At 44.8% G+C, this 17,222-nt stretch overlaps 1 protein-coding gene across 3 annotated transcripts in view; it reads left to right on the top strand.

Annotated features, from left to right (window-relative positions):
• Positions 1-17,222, top strand: part of LOC127463519 (G protein-activated inward rectifier potassium channel 2) — a 165,155-nt gene that overhangs the window by 104,158 nt on the left and 43,775 nt on the right. Inside the window, exon 1 of one of the 3 annotated variants that reach the window (XM_051773054.1) lies at positions 11,406-11,491. The exons of the other annotated variants lie outside the window; for them this stretch is intronic. The gene's annotated coding sequence lies outside the window, so the exon portion shown is untranslated. Of the gene's footprint in view, positions 1-11,405; positions 11,492-17,222 lie in introns of those variants that run through there. 3 annotated transcript variants of the gene reach the window in all.

Raw genomic sequence — 17,222 nt, 5'->3', positions numbered from 1 at the left:
GGATCATCCAGTCCCACCCCAGCACCACCACTATCACCCCCAATCCATGTCCCCAGGGGCCACATCCAGACACCTCTGGGACACTCCCAGACACAGGGACTCCACCACCTCTCTGGGACACTCATTCCAAGGCCTGACCACTCTGGCAGGGAAATATTTTCCCTGATCTCTGATCTGACCCTGCCCTGGTGCAGTTTGAGGCCATTTCCTCTCCTCCTTTTCCTCGGGACGTGGCAGCAGAGTCCGACCCCCCCTCCCTGCCCCGTCCTGTCAAGGAGTTGGGGAGAGCAATGAGGTCCCCCCTGAGCCTCCTCTTCTCCAGATAAACCCCCCCAGCTCCCTCAGCTGCTCCTCACAGGACATGTTTTCCAGACCCTTTCCCATCTTTGTTACTGCTTATAATTCCTATTTTCTGTTCTCCCCTTGTTCATTATGGGCAGATCTTCCACTTCAGCCTCCAGGTACTGGTGGAAAACTGTCTCCCCTTGAGTCCCTCCACCATGCAACCCCTGTGTGCATCAGTGCTCTGCACAGAGACCCCAGGAGTTCTCACCAGCACCCAGATATCTCCCCAGCAGGGCGTTTGGCAGAGCTTCATCAGCAGGAGATTTAAATAGGCTGCCCAGGGAGGTTTGGAGTGCCCAGCCCTGGAGGTGTCCAAGGAAGGACTGGATGTGGCACTCAGTGCTCTGGGCTGGGGGACAAGGTGGGGATGGGGCACAGGGTGGACTCAATGGGCTGGGAGATCTTTTCCAACCTCAGTGATTCTGGAATTCTATGAAATAATGTGTCCTGGAGTTTACTGCATTGCAGAGACAGCTTTTACATTCTTTCTCCTCTGAATACCCTCTGATGTGAAAGCATCAGGCCCAATTCAGCAACAGCAACTTGGCCAAAAACATCATCTCTGGTGACGAGTGACAGGACCCAGGGAAGGGCTGGAGCTGGGACAGGGCAGGCTCAGGGTGGATCTCAGGACAAGGTTCTTCCCCCAGAGGGTGGTGGGCACTGACCAGGCTCCCCAGGGCAGTGGGCACGGCCCCAAGGCTGCCAGAGCTCCAGGAGGGTTTGGACAACGCTCTGAGGGACAGGGGGGAGTGTTAGGGTGTCCTGGGCAGGGCCAGGAGTTGGGCTGGATGATCCTTGAGGGTCCCTCCAAACTCAGGATATTCTGTGATTCCCTGATTCCATGTCAAGAGTCCAAAGTGTCCACAGCAGATTCATCCTGTGCTTTTGGGTCTGACAAGAAGCTGAGCACTTAATCAAGTGAAACTGGATAAGAGGCCAGTCCTGGGCCCATGTTAAGTGCCTTCCCAGGTCAGAGATGCCATGGACATAATTCCCAGTCCCCTACTGTGTACACTGGTCCTGGCTTTACTTAGGAAAAAAAGTGTAGGTGTTCTCTCCCAGGGATACAGGCTTGTTCTCCAGCTCCAAGTCACTTGACCAGAGGCCAACAGTTTGATTTTATTTTAAGTAGGAAGAGAACGGAACAGAAGGACTGCAAACAGTGACAGCTTTATGAGGAGGTGGAGAAGAACAAATGCTGGGAGTCTTTTTAATCAAAAGGTCAGAAAGGTCCTGTAAAATCACTAGATCTGATGGCACAGCATGGCATGGCCCCTAAAATTTCAGCCTGCCACTCCTGACTAAGCTGTGACTTCTCTCAGAGGAGATTCCAGGCCACCCTTATTTGCATTAATGTTCCTGGGATAACACCACAGATTAAATGTGTTCAGCCTGCCAAAGAAAGGGAGGGGTTTGTGAACAGCACTGAGCAGTTCTTCCCCCACCAATGTGGGGATAATATATTACATTGCTGCCTCCTACCAACATCCCAGCCTGTCCAGCTGCATTTTTAAGCTCCTAGGATTCATTCTGTCTGGCCCCAACGACATCAGTACACTCAGACAGCACTGAGAGGATGAGCAGGGTGGGTGAGGAAGCTCTGCTCCTCATTGATCCCACAGGGAGGCTTCTCAATAGACAAGTCGCACTAATGTTAAATAAAAAAGCAAATAATCGAGGTAATTGAAAGAGAAGGAAGGTCGAGTCAGGCAATTTGTTAGAACTGATCACTGCTGAAAAGCAAGAGGTTGCCTATTTAGCCACAGCGTCCCTGAAAGAGGAGCTTGTCCTTTATTTACACATGAAAAGCATTGTGGCCACACTGCCTGTGCTCAGGTCAGCCAGGAAAGGCTGAAATCAGTTGTAGCTAAGAGACATTTATCACAGTCACTGTTATTAATGGCTTGGCAGATGCTGCAAGCAGAGCTTGCTCTGTGTAAGGAGGCAGAGATAATAAATATGTTAACACAGTGAAGGTGTGGTGCACTGGAGGCAGCACTGGGGCAGGTCAGGCCATCAGCTCCTTGGATGGGTCAGAACTCAGGCTGAAGATTAACTTGCAGCTTCTTTGGGACCTGCACAAATAACACCCGGTGTGGGTCATTCTGCATTTCTCTTTCTGTATCTATGTGGGATCCTCGGGGGGCATCAGGAAGAGCGTTCCCAGCAGGTCAGGGAGGGGATCCTGCCCCTCTGCCCAGCCCTGGGAGGCACATCTGCAGTGCTGGGTCCAGCTCAGGGTCCTCATGACAGCAGGGACATGGAGCTGCTGGAAGATGATTCTCCTGTGGAGATGCTGAAGGGGTGGAGCATCTCTGGGAGCAGGAAAGGCTGAGGGAGCTGGGGCTGTTCAGCCTCCAGAGCAGACACTGAGAGGGGACCTCCCCCAGGTCTGGAGGGGCTGCAGGGAGGGGGCAGAGGATGGACCAGGCTCTGCTCGGGGTGCCCAGCAATGGCACGAGAGGAACGGGCAGGAACTGATGCCCAGGAAGTTCCACCTGGACAGGAGGAAGAACTTCTTTGCTGGGCAAAGAAGCACTGAACAGAGACCAGAGAGGGTGTGGAGTCTCCTCACTGGAGATATTCCAGACCCATCTAGACACAATCCTGTGCCATGTGCTCTGGGATGACCCTGCTGGAGCAGGGAGGTGGGACCACAGGACCCACTGTGGTCCCTTCCTTATCAGTGCTCTGATTCTGCAACTCTGAAGGTCCATAAGTGATGTTGTCTCTATTGCAGAGTTGATGTCTGAGTCCCTGGAAGGTTTAGGTGCCCATACAGCAGCAAGTCTTTCTGTTCCCAGTCCCCCATTTACAAAACCTCAAAGAGGCTTGTCTGGGACCCTCAGGTGAAGCTCTCTTTAGGGTCTCTGTACTTACACAAGAATGAGATGTGAGCAACCCAATATCTCTTATTACAGAACAGTCCACAGAAAAGCATTAAGACCATTATCTTTTCTATTCCAACATTAGCAGAGGTATCAAGAGAGTGAATGTCTGGTTGCACTACTAATACACCCTTATCCAGACTCCACATTCCCAGTGCTGTGTGTCTGAGCAGGTAAATCCCACTGGCTCCCTCCAACACCCTCCAGTGAGAGAGACAGGCCGTTATTAGATAAAACACTGAGTTTTCCACTTCTCTTTAGTGCTGCTGATTATTTCAGGCTCCTCCATGAATGCTGATTTACAAACTCACTGCCCTCTTGGGCTTCAGAGGAAAACAGTAAGTCCAGGGCTCTGTCCAGCAGCCAAAGGCAGAAGGAAATGCCTGCTCTGCTACTGCTCCCTGTTGCCAGCTGGAGGAAGCATCAGATAAAAATGTGCCTGATGCAGAACAAAATACCAGTCTCACAAGCTGGAGGAGGAGTAACAGCCCCAAAATAAAGGGTTTAGTCACCACTTAAGAGCTCAGTATCCAATGGAAAAAAAAAAAAAAGTGTTTGTATACAGAGAAGAAAGAGGTTCCCGTGCATCTCCCCCACTCCTCCTGAATGCTTATTCCTTGTTTTGTGTTCCACGTGCCTCAGGTCCTCACTATTCATTTCACACATGACTCCCACATATTCTGTGTAGATGGAAATAAATATCCATTTGTTAACACCAAGAAGATCCACACTGGGATATCTATGGGAGGTGGGAAAGTCAGAAACAAGGTCCAAAACTTAACATAGGCCTTTTAAAAATTGTTGTAATATTGAGCACAGAATCACAGGATCACCCAGGTTGGAAGAGACCTTCAGGATCATCCAGACCCTCCCTCACCAGCGCCACCACAATCACCCCTAATCCGTGTCCCCAAGGGCCACATCCAGACACCTCGGGAACACTCCCAGACACAGGGACTCCATCACCTCCCTGGGACACTTATTCCAAGGCCTGACCACTCTGGCAGGGAAAAATTGTTTCTAATCTCCAATCTGAACCTGCCCTGGTGCAGTTTAAGGCCATTTCCTCTCACCCTTTCCCTTGGGACGTGGCAGAAGAGACTGACCCCCCCCTCACTACAACTTCCCAAAGTGGCAATCCAGCATAAACTGGAAGATTTTACACTTTTCCACACACAGGCTCTGTCTGGGTAACTCTCAACCACATTGACCCTTCCACTATTGGTATTGCAAAGGACTTCTCAATCTTCTCTTTTAACACCATCCTAGATGTGCCTAAAGTTTCATTGAGACATAGACTATGAGGTATTTTAACAGAAAATACCTAATTTACTGAACAAATGATGCTTTAGGTATTCTACTTTAAAATCTCTATATTTCCATCAAACTAGGTAAGGATTATTCAACTAAATAGCATTTTTTTTCTAAGGAGGAAAATGTAGGTATTATATAATGAAACAGTGTTATATTTGTTGGTTAGATTCATAAAGAAATTCAGGTGGCAGTCCCCCCTTACCTCTCCTTAACCCTCACTCCCAACACCCATGGTAAGCATAAAAAACATGAAGAACAGTCCAAGTTCAAATCCTGTCTCTGCTTTATTCTGTGTTGAATAAAAAGAGGAACATATTCCATGAATGGCCTTATGACACCACCATTTTTTCTGAGTTATAAACCCAAACTGTTCTTATTTATAGGCAGGCAGTAGAATCTGTTGCATCTTATTTTTAATTGCCAGATATTCTGGTGGGGGAAAAAAAAAATTCCCATCTGAATCCATCTGAGGACACTTTTCCTTTCTCAAGCTCTGATCTGAAAGCCAGTTGTTTACAAAACCACAGTGTGGAGGCAAATTAGGATGCCTGTTCAAAGCCTGAAAAGGACTGATCAGAATGTTTCTGCAGACCAGCCTGGAAGAGAAAGAACTGCTCTGAAATTTTGATTTTTGCCAAGAAGTCCTTTGTGTCCATCTTGTTCACTGCTGGCTAATTACCACCTTTGCAGACAATCTACATGGTTAGATCTCCTTGGAAACTAGCAAGGCTGGGGAAAAAAAAAATAAGTCTAAGGCTCTATATTTGAACTCAGAACTCGTTTTTTTAGCACTGAATTAAGGCCAAATCATCTCTGATGTCTCCCGAGTATTTACATGAACAACATTCTACCAGAAGAGAGAGAAAATATGGTTTTTGACATCTGGCCACTCCTTAGGAACATCCCATTGGCCTCAGAAGACATGTCAATGGCTTCAAAAATAGAAATATAAAAGGAATATAAGGAGAAAAGTGCTCTACCATACCATGAGAGAGGGATCCTGGTGGTCCAATTCCCACCCACGCCCATGTAAACCTGCATGAGATTCCTTGGAGGGAGCTTCCCATCCCCATCCTTTCACCAGATCTTCCCAGACCTCATCTATAGCTTCAAACTGAAGGAGAGGAGGTTTAATTTGGATATGAGGAAGAAATTGTTCCCTGTGAGGGTGGGGAGGCCCTGGCACAGGTTGCCCAGGGAAGCTGTGGCACACACACAGCACAACATGATGTTACCTGGTTTTAGAAGGTGGCTCCTGGCCCTGAGAACAGATGGATTTGTGACTATCATCCTTTTTCTTCATGTTTGGAATCCAAGCAACCTTCAGGCCTCAAGTCTCAGATAGGAAATAGGGAATATTAAGATTCATCTTGGCCACCCATGGGATACCAGCAAAGCTGTGCAGGTACTCGGTCCTCATAGCTGGGACATCCAAGTCCTGAGGCATCCAGAACCAGTTGAGAACCCAAATAATGGTCAAGGAGTTGAGTAAGACTTTGGGGAAGTCACTGAAAGGAATCATCACCTGGTTTTCCTTGTCCCATCATAATTCATCCCATCATTGTTTCATAGAATCACAGAATGGTTTGGGTGGGAGGGACCTCAAGGATCATTTCTTTCCAACCCCCTGCCATGGGCAGGGACACCTTCCACTAGATCAGGTTGTTCAGAGTCCCATCCAGCCTGGCCTTGAACTCTTTGCCCTGGACAAGGAGAAGGAAGGTACAGCTCAAGCATAAAGAGGCTGTTTTGCCACCAGATTTAAAAGGAGTGAAACAGGGGTGCTCCCTCATAACACCACAGATTAATATCACCCTGTGCACAAACCCAGACAAGGCCGGACACTGCAAATTCTCTCCCTTCACTCTCTCAAATACAAATATAGTCCCTGTAGAGACTCCTTCCTCCTTCCCACCAGCTGCCTGCCTGCACTTTCTCCTCCTGTCTGCTTAAACACAACCAAACCAGTGCCCAGATACTTCTCTCTGCCTATCATTACCCACATCCTGGACGTCCCAGCACTCTCATTTCTCTCCCACACATCCATGTCCTCTAATGCACACCAGGATAGTACAGCCAGACCTCCAGGAAAGGCCCTTTACAGCTTTTCCCATGTCTGGGTATCTACAAATTAGTCCCATCCTTTGGACCATCCAGGTGGGCCCCTGTGGTGCTTGGGCTGCTGGAGGATTCAGGCACCAGGGTGTGTGGCTGAGGCCCCATCAGACCCTTCAGGTTGGACATGAGAAGGAATTTCTTGCTGGAAAGGGTGGTCAGGCCTTGGCAGGGGCTGCCCAGGGAGGTTTGGAGTGCCCAGCCCTGGAGGTGTCCCAGGAAGGCCTGGCCGTGGCACTCAGTGCTCTGGGCTGGGGGACAAGGTGGGGATGGGGTACAGGGGGGATCCATGATCCTGGAGGTCTTTTCCAACCTCAAGGATCCTGAGATCTTGTGATCATTCCTGGCAAAGCACTGCCCTCCTGCCACTGGCCTCCACCTCACAAATGTGCTTTGAGTCAGCACAAACAGAAGAGACCCAGAAACCTCCCCGGTACCCAACCTCATTTGTTTGCAGATGTTCTGCTCCTTCCTATTTCATGCACTGAAGCAGCCAGCCTTTATTTTTACCGTCTCGATTTTCCATTTAATCTTGCTTTTGGATGTACAAGGAGTGTGTTCTCGCCACCAGTCTATTCATTTATCAAAAGCTCCCCTCGGTAGGCTTAATATTTTGTTTACTGCACAGGAGCTGTTTTCTCTTTAAAAGGTCAGCTCCTTTGTCAGCTATTCCTTTAAGTGAGTCTGACCACATGTACCTGTCTAAAAAAGACACAGAATTCACATTTTAGCCAGGCGTGTTCATTGTTTCAGGTAGCAGCTCTAACCAGAGCAATCTGTATTTCTGATGTCCGTGACCACATCCTTGAGACAGCTCATACATTTCAGAGGTAGGAACCTGTCCCTACACGAATCAGGAGATATGTAAAAAGCAGAAACTACTCTTTTCTTTCAAGACATTTAAAGGCTATGAAAGCTTTGAATTATTTGTGCTCATGCTGAGCTCCAATAAAGATAGATGGGCCTCGCTGGTTGAAGGCTCATGTACCATCTGAAATGTCAGTTATTTAAAATACACAATACCAGTGCAGCCTGTTCTGGGAAGATCTGTAGAAATAAAATATAAATCCACAATAGCATTTTATTGTGATATTAAAATCTATATTCAGCCACCCAGAACCAAATGCAATTAAGACTGCTGAGGAACTGCATGTTGTAAATTGGGATAACATGAGAGTCCAGCACTGGAAAGACTTTCTTTCTTTCTTTCTTTCTTTCTTTCTTTCTTTCTTTCTTTCTTTCTTTCTTTCTTTCTTTCTTTCTTTCTTTCTTTCTTTCTTTCTTTCTTTCTTTCTTTCTTTCTTTCTTTCTTTCTTTCTTTCTTTCTTTCTTTCTTTCTTTCTTTCTTTCTTTCTTTCTTTCTTTCTTTCTTTCTTTCTTTCTTTCTTTCTTTCTTTCTTTCTTTCTTTCTTTCTTTCTTTCTTTCTTTCTTTCTTTCTTTCTTTCTTTCTTTCTCTTTCTTTCTTTCTTTCTTTCTTTCTTTCTTTCTTTCTTTCTTTCTTTCTCTTTCTTTCTTTCTTTCTTTCTTTCTTTCTTTCTTTCTTTTTCTTTCTTTCTTTCTTTCTTTCTTTCTTTCTTTCTTTCTTTCTTTCTTTCTATCTTTCTTTCTTTCTTTCTTTCTTTCTTTCTTTCTTTCTTTCTTTCTCTTTCTTTTCTTTCTTTCTTTCTCTCCTTCTTTTTCTTTCTTTCTTTCTTTTCTTTCTTTTATCTCTTTCTCTTTCTTTCTTTCTCTCTTTCTCTCTTTCTTTTTCTTTCTCTCTTTCCTTCTTTCCTTCTTTCTTTCTTTCCCTTCCTTCCTTCTTTCCTTCCCTTCTTCCTTCCTTCCTTTCTTTCTACTCTTTCCAAAAGGTTCCTCTCAAAGCACCTTATTTTTAGACAGGAAACTGGTGACTTGTGCACAGCAAAATCCTGGTGAATGATGGATTATTTTCAGGTAGATTAGAAAAACCTACAGAAAAAAAATAGAGAACAATCAGAAAGGTTTTTACATGTATTTAGCAAAGTAGAAGCAAGCAGAAAACCCCTACCTTACCCAAAATAGGCATTACAAACATTTTCATGTATTTCCTCCACTTAAAGGTTATTTAATCCTTTTGAACAACTTTGTTTCCTAAAATTTTACTGTGAAGAAGGAGTGAAAACTTGATCTAGACCTCAGTATCTCACAGCCAAAATACAACCTTTAGAAAGTCTGAAATTAAATGTATTTTCCTTCATAAAATATTTGTGGGAAACGCTGTTGGCCAAATCAAATCCAATTTACAATAATATTTCAGTGCTTATAATTCTTTTTTCCCCACTACTTATATCCCTAGAGAAAAGGATAATAGCAAGTACAGCAATTAGAGCAATGTCACAGCAACCCCTTTGAGATTTTTTCAGCCAAATTTATAGACCTCTTTATTATGTAGCTTAAGTGAAAAAGCACAGTAAATAGTATTTTAGACACCACTGAATTGCTTATTTCAAGACAAAATGTTGTTATTTGCTAACATGGAAAGATTTTTTTTTTAATGGTTTTAACTTATATTTCCAGTCATGTTGGGTCTGACATTGTACCTGCCTCAAAATACATTTGAACAAATTCTTGCTTTAGATGGGTGTAAAATCCCACAGAGCTGATGCTCTTTGCAGAAAAGTTCTAAGGTTTTTCATTCAGACTGAAAGCAAGAAAAAAATCTGGATCGAAACCAAACGTATTTTCATTCAGCCTTTTGTGCTGATTCAACTAAACAGTTTATTTAAAAAAGAAAAAAAGGCACAAGTTGAGTCAGTTTTATTTTCTTGCCCTCAAATTGCTTTGTGGCTAAAACCACAAAGCCTGACCTAAACTAATTTGTTGTAGAATGTGGAAGGCCCTGTATCAAATATGAGCATCAGGCCTGGAAAATAAAAGCCCACAACCCTTCAGGCTCCACATAAAGCAGGAGCAGGGTTGGTTGGGTTTTTTTTTAATACTTCACAGGGTCATAGTTATTTGGAAAAAAAAATATTTGATGTAGTTTTGGGAGGAGAAGCACCCACAAAAAAAACCTGATGTTTCTCGTGGATCCCTCATGTGGATTCCTTGGTATCTGATGGTCTGGGGAACTCAGTCTGTTTTCGTGGGAATTCAGTGTTTCTGAGAGCTCCACACACTGTCAGTGCTGCTCTGCCCACCTTCCAGAGTCTCTCTGAAGCTCTGAGAGGAACCTAAAAGCCCAAATACCAGCCCGAGTTCCCAAAGCGATCCTAAGGAGGGCAGACAGAGTGATGGATATTCTCATTTCCTTGGGAAGCACAGCTAAAGTGCTGTTCTCAACTCACCATTTCCAGGTTAGCAAAATACCAAGACAAAACATTGACCCAGCTGAAATTAGGGAGAGTTTTTTTGGAAGTTTTCTTTTTTGAAATGTCTTTTTAAATGTCACTCCCAGCCTGATTTCTCAGTTTTGTGGTGGTTTTTTTTTTTTTTTAACTCTGCAGTCTATAAACTGCACAAAATGGGGAAAACAGCAGCAAAAAAAGTAGGTCTTTGTATTTCACTGTGACTTCTTTTGGCAGGAAAAGGGGATGAAGCCAGTGATGGCCTAATTATTTAGCTTAAAGAATCCCAAAATCCCAAGTATTACCTGCAGAAATGGAAGAGGAGGGGGATGGAAAGAACACAAGAGCTGTTCAGATTAAAAAAAAGTCATTTTAAGAAGGGGAACTGCCTGGTCCCTGAGACAATTTTATTTGTGAGGCAACTTTTGGATGCCAGAGTTTGGTTTTGAATTTTAGGCCCAAATGAACCAAGGGTCACTTCAACAGACAGAAAATCCACCGAGTCACCACCACAAGAAGCAGCAGCAGTCACAGAAATGTTGTTCCAACAGCGTCTGTGGGAAACATTTTAGTAACTTTTCATCTCAAGTGCGTTAAAAAAAAAAAAACTAAATTAAAATCCTGCCTGGTTTTTGTATGGGGAGAGCATGGTGCCCTCCTGAAATACGTTGCCTGGAAGCAAAAGCCACTGAAATCCTCTTTTCACTGCAAGGAAGTTGTCAAGAAAGAAATCTCCGTTACCAGATTAAAAAAGATAATTATAATCCCTGTCTGTTTCAATTTTTCCAGCCTTTTCAACCCCTTCTGTAGCTTTGTGCAACTGTAACAGCAGAAATAAAACCAATGTTCTTAGGCAGTGTCTGTGACCTGGGGGCAGCCTGTGTGGATGTAAAATGAGTGAGGAAAAAAATATAATTTACAGCAGGAAGTTTGTGACATTTTTTTCATTCTTCTTTCAAGAACTGGGGGGTAGAAGAAATCACATATCTCTATTTCAAAGTCGTTTTGTTCTCTGTAGTCCATATTTCTTGAAAAAACAGCCATTCAATCACATATTTGTATTTTAAAGTCGTTTTGTTCTCTATGGTCCATATTTCTTGAAAAAACCAGACGTTCTCAAAGTCATCTCAGATCCTCTACCCCTGAATTGATCAGATCCAAGGTCTTTATCAATATATTCTGCCCATTTCTGTAGGAATGTACTAAAAATTGTTAGGTTTGGTGTGCAGACTTACACCACTGCATAAGTTATTGGCTTCAGCTGACTGGTGCAGCATACTGATGGGATCAAGTCCTTCCTGTCTGACAAAAATAGTCTTCTCCATCTTTCCAGTGCCTTATATTTGTGGTAGTTCATTGATCAAAGTGAGGAAGCTGTCAGAGGGTGGTGGTGCAGCAGCCAAGGTGGTTCCAGCCCCTGCCCAGGGAGCTCTGTGAATATTCAGGCAGGAGGATCCCTCAAGGTTGGTCAGCAGTGCAGGCAAATATTGAATTTGGCTGCCCCAAGGATGAAGAGTCAAGTAAAGACACCCTTCCTTCAGGAAGGGGAGGTAAAAAAGGGGCAGGAAAAGAGCTGGGATAGAAAAGAGCAAGGAGAGAGAAGGGCTGGCTTCTCCTGCCCACGTGAAAATCGGTCACAGCAACTCCTCCAGTGAGGGTGCATCTCTCTCCTCTCTGGTGACCTGACTGGACAGACAGGTTTTGACAAGGGCAGAGCTGCCTGCCCTGATTTCTAAACATTTCCCACGCTGGAATATGCACCAATCCCATGACCAAGCTGGTTATTACATCCACAGTGCCCAACAAAACCAGGCCAGGAATTGTTCTGCAGCCTCGAGAGCAGCTGGTGGGGGGTGTCCCTGTCACTCCACAGAGCACGTGGCCCTGAGGCTTGTGTGGACTTTGTAATTCTTGGGTTTAGAGGCATAATTAGTATGTTGACAGTGATATTTTTCCACCTCAAATTGTGTGAAACAAGGTGAGGTCTGTGCTGCAGACCATGTTGCTCCATGCAGAGATGGTGGGAGAGCCTGTGGAGATACCTGAGGGAGCAAAGCCTGATGGAACTGGGAAAAAAATTTAAACCTGACACAATCTCATCCATGGTGTCTAATGGGAGCAGTTTTTGGCACCTGCTGTCTCCCAAACCATTCCCAGGTATTGTCTTGGAGCACTAGTTGACCCGGGACAAAGTCAAAACAGGTAATTTGATAACATTTAGCAGTAGAATCAGCACTGCACAGGTCAGCCAAACGTTTCAGCTTCCAGAAACACCCAGGAGAACTCCCCAAATATCAGTGACATTACAAGTGCAGAATTAAATATCTCACAATTATCTGTACATAATGTTTGGATCAGAACTATCTGTAAAAAATGCTCAGCTGATCAGCTAAATTTTGTTTCCAGGGTTTTCAGTTGGGGAAAATTTTAATGGGAAACAAAATCTCGTGGATCTCTTCTCACAAAAGTTGAGAACACTCTTTTTCCCTGTAATCAGTGAAGAGAATACATGGAGAAATCAGGATTTAACTATCCTTCCTGTAACTCCTCTGGAAGGCTGAGCTGTAAATCAACAGCTCAGATGCAAAAAAAGAAGTTGCAGAGAAGGTGAGGTCATGCTGTTCTCAGAGGTGCACAGGGAAAAACAAGGAGAAATGGACACAAGCTGCAGTGAGGGGAATTCCAATAGGATGCAAACAAAGTGGAAAAGTTCCTAATGTGAGAGGTGCAGCACTGGGTAATCCAGCTTTCACAGAATCCCAGAATCACTGAGGTTGAAAAAGAGCTCCCAGCCCATCGAGTCCAACCTTGTGCCCGATGTCCACCTTGTCCCTCAGCCCAGAGCACTGAGTGCCACTTCCTTGGACACCTCCAGGGACTCCACCACCTCCCTGGGCAGCCCATGTGTTGAGCAGGGTGTTGCTCAAGAGACCCTTAGAGGTTCCTTACGACCCAAAATGTGCCACTGACAAAAACTCTGGCATCAATTCCAGTGGCAGCAACGGGCAGAAATAGCTGGAGTTGAGCGACTGGAAGCACTCAAGCACTCAATCCAGCAAGTCAGGGAGACCCAATTGAGGCAGAGGCATCAGAAGGAAAGCATGTGGCCAGTGTTTGCAGCTGCTGGGGCCTGTCAGCACCCTGAATCCTTCCTGATCTCTGTTATCCCCACTGCAGCAGCTGGCAGGAGTTTTACACGTGGAATTACCGGGCAAGAGCCAGGCTCTGGTGTTGCCAGGTGGGATAAGTCAGGGTGGGACACCTGGGTTGTCTCTGCTGCTGGCCTTGCTCCACTGCTGGCAGCAGCTGTGCCAATAGGAGTGCAAAAAATGCATCCTTTTGATCTTGCCTTCCCAGAGGAAACACTGTTTTCTGGACTGGTTGGAGATAGGACAAGAACATTATGGAATGATAGAATGGATTGGGTTGGAAGGGACCTTAAAGATCATCCAGTTCCACCCCCCCAGCCATGGGCAGGGATACCTGCCACCAACCAGGTTGCTCAGAGTCCCATTCCTAGCCTTGGACACTTCCAGGGATCCAGGAGCAGCCACAGCTTCTCTGGCCAACCTGGGCCAGGCCTCACCACCCTCACAGGGAAGAATTTCTTCCCAGTATCTAAATAAATTTCACCTCTCAGTTTGAAGCCATTCCCCTTTTTCCTGTCACTCCAGTTCCCTCTCTGGCTTCCTTGCAGGCATCTTCAGACACTGGAAGGTGCTGTGAGGTCTCCACACACCCTTCTCTTCTCCAGGTTGAACAGCCCCCTGTTTTCATGGGGGAGATGCTCCAGTCTCCTCATCAACTTCATGGCCTCCTCTGGACTTGCTCCAACCTTCCTGTGCTGTTCCCCAGAGCTGGAGGCAGCTCTGCAGGTGGGGTCTCACCTGAGTGGGGCAGAGGGGCAGAATCACCTCCCTCCCTTGCTGCCCACAGCGCTCTCAGAGTAGTAAAGGAGACTGAGATTTGACTTTTAAAAAGAGGCAGAGTTCCTCTCTGACTACTTTGTCCATTGCTATGAGCAATTGCATGCAGGAGTCTCTGATTTTAATGACAGCTTTGAACACTTCAAGTGACCAGAAATCTTGATTTTGTCTTTTTGGTAGTCCTCCATTGCCTAGTGTTCCGTTGGCAGGCCATGATTTTTGGAATAACCACTGGTTCTTCCATCAGGCTGAGCTTAGTCTTCACTGTTGAACATTCTCTGACATTGGACACCTATTTCTCTGCCTTTTGTAGCTCTACTGGTTTGCCATTCTCAGACTTTCCTATTTATTGCCTGATTAATGTGAAAACATCTTTGCCTTTCTGGTAAGAGCAAGGGAATTAACGTGGTTGAGCAGGAAACATGGAATCATAGAATGTTGGAATCGTGGAATGGTTTGGGTTGGAAGGGACCTTAAAGATCATCCAGTCCCACCCCCTACCATGGGCAGGGACACCTTCCACTATCCCAGTTGCTCCAAGCCCTGTCCAACCTGGCCTTGGACCCTTCCTGAGGTCCAGGGGCAGCCACAGCTTCTCTGGGCAACTTCCAGTGCCTCAATAGTGAGCACCAGACAAGGGTGATAGACCATCTGCCAGGAAGGATGAGAAGGACTTTTTTATTTTACACACAGTTTGTGAGAGAAATTACTCATCTCATCCAGGGGAATATGTTGAATAAGAACATGACATGAGCCAGAGCACCTGTGCAATATCAACAATAGCCCATAAATGCTGGCTGACCTCAAAAGAATAGAATCTAAACTGCTCTGAGCTGGGCCCACAAAAGGTACTCTGGACTTTGGTGCCAGACACTGCACATGCCAAGGGGTCAGTGGCCATGTGTACTGACCTCAGACACGATAATTTTCATAGTAGATTCACAGAAATGTCTGCTCTGAACCTCCAACTCGAGCTTTTCTGGAAGCCAAAAGCCTGGTAAAAGACTAATCAGGCAGGAGCAGGGATGTGTAACAGCAGAGTCTCCTTATTCCAGAGTCCTGCTTTCAATGCCAGGCATTTGCAGTAGAGGTGGCTCTGAATTAGTGCTGACTCCAAGCAGGTAGTAAACAACTTTTGTAATCCAATGTGGGATCTGCAGCCTAACAAAAGGCAGAAGATGTTGATAATCAACTGTCTCCACACATCTTTGCAGGTTCAGAATGCACATTACCAAGCCAAGGCTCCCCTGTGCTTCAAATGGAGATAAATTCAGCAAAGTAGATGTAAAAATGGCATTTTGGAGCCTGTAGTGGTAAATTCTGTGAGGAAATTGGTTGGAATCCAAGGCAAAAACTACAAGGTCGAATGACTACCAAGAATGGAGTCACAGGGTTTGTTTTTTTTTAAATTGGAGTTATCAGCTTTGTTCTCCATCCTCCATAACAAAAGGGCCAAGAATCAGAAATGAATGGGAATGTTTTCACAAAGCCTTACTCAGACTGATTTCTTGCAGCTGTACAGGCTCCAAAGAAATTAAAACAGTAGAATGTTATTTTTATCAAGTTGGATTAGAAGGCAATGTTGAAGCAGGTAACATGAAAAAACAAGGTATCATCCTTGCAGCCTCTTTTCTAATCATAAACACACCTCATTGCACATCTTTTCTGGTGAAAAACTGCTGCTGAAATAAATCTAAATCCCACACATGCTCTCTCTTAAATTATATTTATGATTCTGTGGGTGCAAATAAGTAATTTGGTCCTTGAAGAGACTTGCCAAGTCAGTGTTTATTGAACATCCCAATGAGCACTAGCAAAGCTTTCAGCTGAGTGAATGGACAATCCTGCAGTGATCTCACCAGGGTAGGATCAGCTCCAAATTCCTTTCTTTTCCAGAAAAAAAAAACAAAAACAAACAGATCTATTCTCTGTAATAATGACTGCTTACAGTTGGTGGTGGGTCATAAAAGGCTCCACTTTTTTCTTGCAAACAAGACAGGGAACAAAAATTGCCACCTGGTGCCGCCAAATATTCCCCAGGTGGGTGCAGTTCCAGGGAGATTGGTGGACACAGCAAATGAGAGGTGAAGATCCCTCACAAAAAGGAAATCTTAGACCTTCCAAGCTCCTGCTCAACGTAAAAGTTGCCCTCATCCTGCCAGGAAAGTGGGGAATGACAAGAATCACAGTCAAAACAGTGGCTGTTCCACATTTATATATGTGGACAGAAGCCCATGAGAGCAATTTTTAGGTTATAAATGATTTTTGAAATCAGGGCATTTTCAATGAATTTGCATACAAAACCTTCACAAGTGTGTTACAAGACATAAAATTACTAAATTACAGTGAGACATCCACTCTGAGCTCTCTAGATCAGCTGGTGTCACAAAAAGGTCAGTTATAATTTGTAATATTCTCTGTTGAAACTCCTAATTATTTTGGAGATCATACCAGAACTCTAATAAAGTAGGCAATCAAAACAGACTTGCAGCATTTAAATTGGGCAAGAGGGCCCTTTTCATACCTATTTTTGCTTTGTATTTGTAAAATATTTGTACATGCACAAGCATTTGTACCATGACAACCTTTCTGAAGCACGACAATAATCACATTAATGATAAAATGATTGCTTGAGGATTACAGTGATGTGTTACAGTCACAGCCTCAAAAGTCATGAGAGCACGTCCTGTACAGCTCCTATTTTGTTGTTGGCACTGGGTTTGTGTTATTCTACTGACTCTAATTAAAAAATATGCGCTTGGAAACCCTGGATTGTGCCTTTCTAATGCTGCTCTGGAAGAGACAAGACCAGGACAACGACACTGGTCGCAATTTCAATAGGAAATAAAATGTTCCTGAGCACTGGCACACGACTCCCTGTGTGGTAAAATCCCTAGAAAAGCCCCTGGCGTGGTTTTGACCAGTACACAGAATTCCTGGCTACATTTCAGGTGTTAGCATGGGACACAGGTTATTCCTAAAAGGCAGATTGTGTGAGATTTAACCTGGAAAGAGCAGAGTTCAGTAATACAAGTGTGGGCTGTCCCACTCCATTCAGCCTCCCTGCTAAAAAACAGGCCCAGGCACATTTAATTTGCTAATAAAGCCACAGCCAGTACACAAGTGAACTATTCAGGGACTTATTTAGGAGAACTCCTTGTCATTTGCTGGAAAATTAAAGAACTCACTGAAATGAATGCCTTGTGTGTATTTGCCTAAGAGACCAACCAAACAAGACTACTCTAAGTTGGCCTAGATTAGCACATTTTTGCTACCTGGCCATTGTGTGGAAACAAACATTATGTTTACTGGGAGATGAGGAAAT

The sequence above is a fragment of the Manacus candei genome, unplaced genomic scaffold, assembly GCF_025592945.1.
Source record: "Manacus candei isolate 608988 ecotype Guabito, Panama unplaced genomic scaffold, ASM2559294v1 h1tg000165l, whole genome shotgun sequence".
Taxonomy (NCBI): domain Eukaryota; kingdom Metazoa; phylum Chordata; class Aves; order Passeriformes; family Pipridae; genus Manacus; species Manacus candei.
Note: the sequence above shows the minus strand (reverse complement) of the source record. Positions and strands in the feature narration are given on the sequence as shown.